Genomic DNA, 5,877 nt, shown 5'->3' with positions numbered 1-5,877 from the left:
AAACTGGGTTGTTCTTCGGGTGTTCCATTGAGAGAAAAAAGTAGCCAAACCAAAGAAAATAATAGGAAAAATGACTAATCTGAAATTTTTTTCATTATATACTATGGGCTAATGGGCCACGAAAAAGTAAACGAGTCCGTAAAAAAGTAGACCATTAGCACGAAAGAGTACTTTTCGGCCTAAAATAGTAGTCAACGGCGTTGACCGTAGTCAACCATAAGTTGACTACTATTTTGTGGGCTATTTTTGGCTAAGTTGTATTTTTTGACTATTTTTTGATATGTAATTAAGAAAAAATGCTAGATTTGTAATTACCCATTTTTTATTTTCGTAAAATAGGTAAAGAACTTCAGTTTTTATCCATATTTAGGTATCTATGTTTTTTTCGTATACATTTGACAAGTAAACTTGTTTGACTTGTTCATAATAAGAGAATATCACCGAAAGTTACTAGTCATATTACCATATTTTGAACATGTCAAACAAGTTCAATGGTCAAATATATATAAAAAAACATGGTTACCTAAGTATGAACAAAGACCAAAGTTCGTTACCCTCATAGGTCATTAACCCTTTGTCATTTATTCGATTTGGTCACTAAAATTATTTTTTTTTGCACAATAGACCACTAAACTCATATTTGACCTATCAATTAAGCCATTATGCTCGAATTTATCAGGTTGCTCGGTAACAAGGCTGACATGGTATTTATAATTAATTTATCTTTATATTTTGAGACCACATAGGCAATAATATATTTTGGTATAATTATAATTAATTTTTTAACCTTGGATATATTGGACGTCTCTTTCTTCTTCTTGCCTCCTCCTATGCTTCTTCTTCACGCATCCTTCTCACCTTTGCAAGTGGGTTCCGATATTTGGTGATTTCCGATTCTGAGTTGCTTCTAGTTTTTGATTTTCTGCTTCTAGGTTCTTTTTCCCAATTTGCTAATTCCGATTCTGATTTGTTGGATTAGGTTGACGACTTAAATGGAGGAGACGACGTTTGCCATTGATCTGACACTTACAAATCGTCGGAATCCCTGATTCCCACCGTCGACTGCTTCCCCATCGGTGATTTCACCATCTGTTTTTCCAGAACAGGTCGAAGCTTCAATTTGTGTAAATTTTTTGCTGAAAAGGTCTTTCAGTCATTCTCCATTGTCCCTTTCTATGAACTCCTTCCATACCTCAAGTTCTTCGGCTTCACATACCACAAACAGGTATATCGATTTCTGATTTTTATTATGATTTTAGATTAGATAATGGATTTTGTTCTTGATTTGGACTTTTCCACGATTTCACATTTTGGGTTTTATTCTGATTTTGATTCCGAATTTTGCATCTGGGAATTCGTTTTGTTCGGATTTTGATTCCAATTGTTGCATCCACGAATTCGTTTTCTTCCATATTTGTTGCACAAACATTGTTTTTTGCATCTTGGTTTCTTTGATTTGGATAGCATTCATTTTTCCCATCTGTTTTTTTAACCTCTAAAGGAAAAAATACGAATCATGCTTCATTTTACAATATGAATCGTTGAATGCTTTGATTTTTATTTTGCAGATTAAGTAAATAATTTGGTATCCGATTTGTGTTCTCTTTCAAGAACCCATATGAACGACTGGTTTATGATTTACGATTTCTGGAACTACTAAGGAGACTGACGTTGCAGGTCAGATTCATCTGACTTGGAGACAGATTTTTGGGTTGTTGTTTATTTCTAGTTTCCGGTTAAGATTGCCAATACGAGGGCATTACTAGAGGCAGAGGTGAATATTTGATTTTTTAAATTTTAAAATATTTAAAAAAAGCCACCTAAGCAAAGGTAACCGGTGAAACCGTTTAATTTTTTGAAAAATGATGTAATTAGAAGGTAAAAATGGAGTTTAGTGGTCTAATGTACCACAAAAAAAAACCTTAGTGATCAAACTAGACAATTATCAAAACTTTGATGTGCTACATACGGTGTCATTTTTCCATTTTTTTTTGATGATATGAAAAAATTGACAATTTTCTATTTTTTTTTTATGATATGAAAAAACTGACAAGTGTAAGTTATATTTTTCAAATGAAAAAATATAAAAGACAAAAACAAAAGACTTTAATTAGATATTTACAAACTTATTTTTTTAAATTTATTGTAATTAGTGTTTTATGATTTTATTGGAATTTAATAAAACCAAATAGCTTATTGTAGCTTATTTTTTAATAAATTATCTATAATAAATTATTAATAAATTAGCTTTTCAACCACCTCACTAAATAATGCTTAAATAGTTAGATTAACCACCATTAAGAATTCAAGATAGCTCAAGATATATAAATAATAAAATGGTTCAATGGTTAAATTCTATAATCTTCAATTTTAGAAAACCATTTTAAGAAAATAGTTAAATCTAACTTTATGATGCTTGAATCATGCAAGAAAATATGGTTTGATATTTGGTTTATATGGTATATTTAAATTGGTTTGATATTTGGTTTATATGGTATATTTAAAATGGTCTAGCTATTCTAACACTTAGATTTTTCTTTTCAAAGAATTCTCTATTTCTAATGGTTTGTGGTACATAAAATACATTGTAAAGAAAAGAGTAGCGTAGACAAGTAATGAAAATCTCTCTCGGTCTATGATACCTAAATGGAAGAAAATTCGGATCAAACCCTTATTTATCTTTAACCTAGGTTAATTTACTTCGCCTAAAAAGAGCAAAACGGATCAAACTCTTATTCTTATTATTGCTGATTTTATTTTTGTTAGGTTTAAGTCCGACGAGAATAATATTCTACCACTAACAATTCATTTGTTTTCAAACCGACCGCCTTATTATCTATTATTTAATTGACTTATTCTTTATATTGTAATGGTTGAATAGTCAAATGGTTTGACAATTCTTCATGGAGAATTTGTCGATGCATTTGATTGAATATTGCATTTTTGGTTCAGATTTTTGAGTTTTATCGGTTTTGATCATGTGTTTTTAATTTTTGCACTCCACCCTTTTTAACTTTATTTCTTTTGTTAAATATTAGTGAAAATACTATTTTACCATTGGACCAAAATTGCAATTATTTTTTCAAAAAACTCCATTATTCCATTTTCAATGAACTTTAGGAGAACAATTCAAATTCAAGGATACAATGTTATTTAGAAAATTTTCTGATTCCTAAAATTTTCATTCAGAAAATCCTAATCCTAAAATTTTCATTCAGAAAATCCTAATCATGTATGTAATGTATCACAAGAAACCAAAGATTGCATTTGGAAAATATAACATTAATTTCTCTTTCGATTTCAATCCTATGCCAACCATTCATTTTAGATAAGGATAAACCATTACATTGTTAGTCTAATAAAAATATTTAACCTATTTGTTTGGTTGGATATATATATATATATATATATATATATATATATATATATATATATATATATATATATATATATATATATATATATATATATATATATATATATTTGTTGCAGCGACCATAATTCCAAATTTTTTATAAAGTAAATAGTTCTTTTAAAACACCATATAATAGACTGTAAGGTCTATTTTATCATATTCAAAAGATTGTACTATAGACATTCAACCAGTGGCCATGTGACCCTATTCCGCTAGAGAATACGAAGGCTACCTCGAATATCAAAGGATAGATCCAAGTGACAAGGTGATCATGTGCCAGAAGAACTATGCAAATGACGAGTGAGTATTTTTTTCGAAATGTGTTGTGAATTGATTCTACAACTCCTAATATGTTCCAAGAAGACCTGGTTTACAAAAATCATTTTCTTTATCACAATGAAAGGTTATGATGGTCTCATTAAGGTGTATTTCAATCTACTGATGTTGGTATATGTGTTTCATTTTTGTATAGTCATGATGATTATGACATAGATAAATTTGCATCAAATATAATTTGATTATTTAGGTGTTATGATGAGAATTATCAATTTAATAAAAGCTTATAGATATACTTCATAAATGACATTTATGAGAAAATATTCTTAACATAGAATACATCATTTCAGAACATGAATGTGGGCTTTCACTAAATGATAAGTAAATCTAGATTTATTCATAAATTTACAACTGCTACATGTTCCTATGAGAATAAGTACACAGCATCTATCGTTCAAATACAGACTATAACAACACTTGTTATATCGTCAACACGAAATACCATTCATTTGTAATCACTTGAATATTTCTTCCACTCATTAGCACATAATATTAATTATTATTGTCACCTGAAGTGTAAAATACTCAAGTGAATGATGGAAAAAATAAATACTTATATCATATAGATATATGAATTCTTGGTCAAGTAATACTTTCTCAGCTCGATAAGATAATAAGAGCAATTCCTCTTTTATTGTACAGTTTCTTCCACAATAGAAACAATACTAATTATTTTGATATTTTCTTGATTTATGGGTTTATGTTGTATTTCCCTTAACTGAACTATAGGTCTATTAGAGTGCACAATCTCTTAGATCTTCCATTATTCAATGATTGAACAGGTTTGGAGTACGTTCTGCTATTCATAATGAATATCTGCTTTACTTGATGAGACACTTGGTATGTTTTTAATATTTAACCAAGACTTTCTGCAAGTCAAGTTTAATTGTTCCAATATGACCATACAAATGATACCGAATGTTCTTCAAAAGGACCGCAATGACTTGCATTTTAAGAAAATGTTTTGTATATATGTTTTACAAATATGGTTATAAAAAAACATGGTCTCATGAATATTGCATGCATCCAACAATTCATCTACGATTTTATAAAATTCATATCACTTGTTATGAGATTCTTTAGGTACTAAATAAAACTTCATTTTATTTACCATAACCGTAATCATTATAAACTAAAATATGATATTTTAAACTTTAGTCGTAGAACGGTTAAGAACCAGTTATAGTCTTAAGAAAACTTCATTTTATACTTAAGACTTGGAGTTTTTGGATGATTTTTAAAATCACAATTTTAAATCTCATTTTAACAATAAAAATGATGACTTCATGAATTTGTAGAATAAACTCATTTTATTTTATAAACTCAATTTTATACATCTTATGATAAAAGTTACATTTTGATAAACTAAAACTTGGGTGACGATACTTATGTTTTAAATCTCATATGTAATGCATAAGCATAATATCAACATGTCGTGTTATATTTAAAAACACTAATATCATATATTAAGTTTTGACGCAAAAATAATCACGGTTTTATTATTTGTCGTTATAATACTATAAATCAATTTTAGTCTTTTTAACAAAAACTCCTTATTTATTATAAAGACATGGAGATTATACAATGTTTAAACACCTTTTAAAAAAATTTAAATATTGTAAAATTGGCTATTTATAAGTTTTACAATAAAACTATTTTCAACAAAAAATCGATTTTTAACCGGTAACCGGTGAAAACGTTTTTATAAATATTCATTTATAAACATCTTATGTTATCTTTTAAATATTTTTTTTACTAAAACTCTAAGTGATATTATATTATGTTAAAATGTTATTTGACATGTAAAACTCATTTTTCATACATAAAACATAACATACAATAACATAAAATAAACATCACATGCATGCATTATAATGTGCAGGGCCGGCTCTATGTAGAGTTTTTTTAAGGTAGGGCTTAGGGCCCCTAATTCTAAGGGGCCCCATATTCTCCAAAGTCCAAATATTTAGTCCATTAAAAATTCAAATCCGGTAACCACAAAATAAATGAAGCAGAAGAATAAATCAGCGATGGCTGCACTCATGAAGCTGAAACGACTTTGTATTCTTCTACCGATGCTGATTTTGCAAAATATTCAACTCATCCGTTTTCGATTTCCAAGTATA

General features: G+C 28.4%; 1 long non-coding RNA gene across 3 annotated transcripts; it reads left to right on the top strand.

The window, feature by feature from the left end:
* The first annotated feature begins 734 nt into the window (after positions 1–734).
* LOC111894129 (uncharacterized) lies at positions 735–5,648 on the top strand. Of its 3 annotated transcripts, XR_006184181.2 has the most exons (5): positions 735–883; positions 980–1,225; positions 1,569–3,715; positions 4,534–4,591; positions 5,634–5,648. It is a non-coding gene; the product is annotated as an uncharacterized LOC111894129 (long non-coding RNA). The 3 variants fall into 3 exon arrangements; XR_006184180.2 differs by lacking the exon at positions 5,634–5,648 and having other exon boundaries at positions 4,534–4,776; XR_002851093.3 differs by lacking the exons at positions 4,534–4,591; positions 5,634–5,648 and having other exon boundaries at positions 736–883; positions 1,569–3,947.
* The last annotated feature ends 229 nt before the right edge of the window (positions 5,649–5,877 follow it).

This window comes from Lactuca sativa, chromosome 6 (assembly GCF_002870075.4).
Source record: "Lactuca sativa cultivar Salinas chromosome 6, Lsat_Salinas_v11, whole genome shotgun sequence".
In the NCBI taxonomy this organism is placed as follows: domain Eukaryota; kingdom Viridiplantae; phylum Streptophyta; class Magnoliopsida; order Asterales; family Asteraceae; genus Lactuca; species Lactuca sativa.
This window is presented reverse-complemented; position numbering and strand designations above follow the sequence as displayed.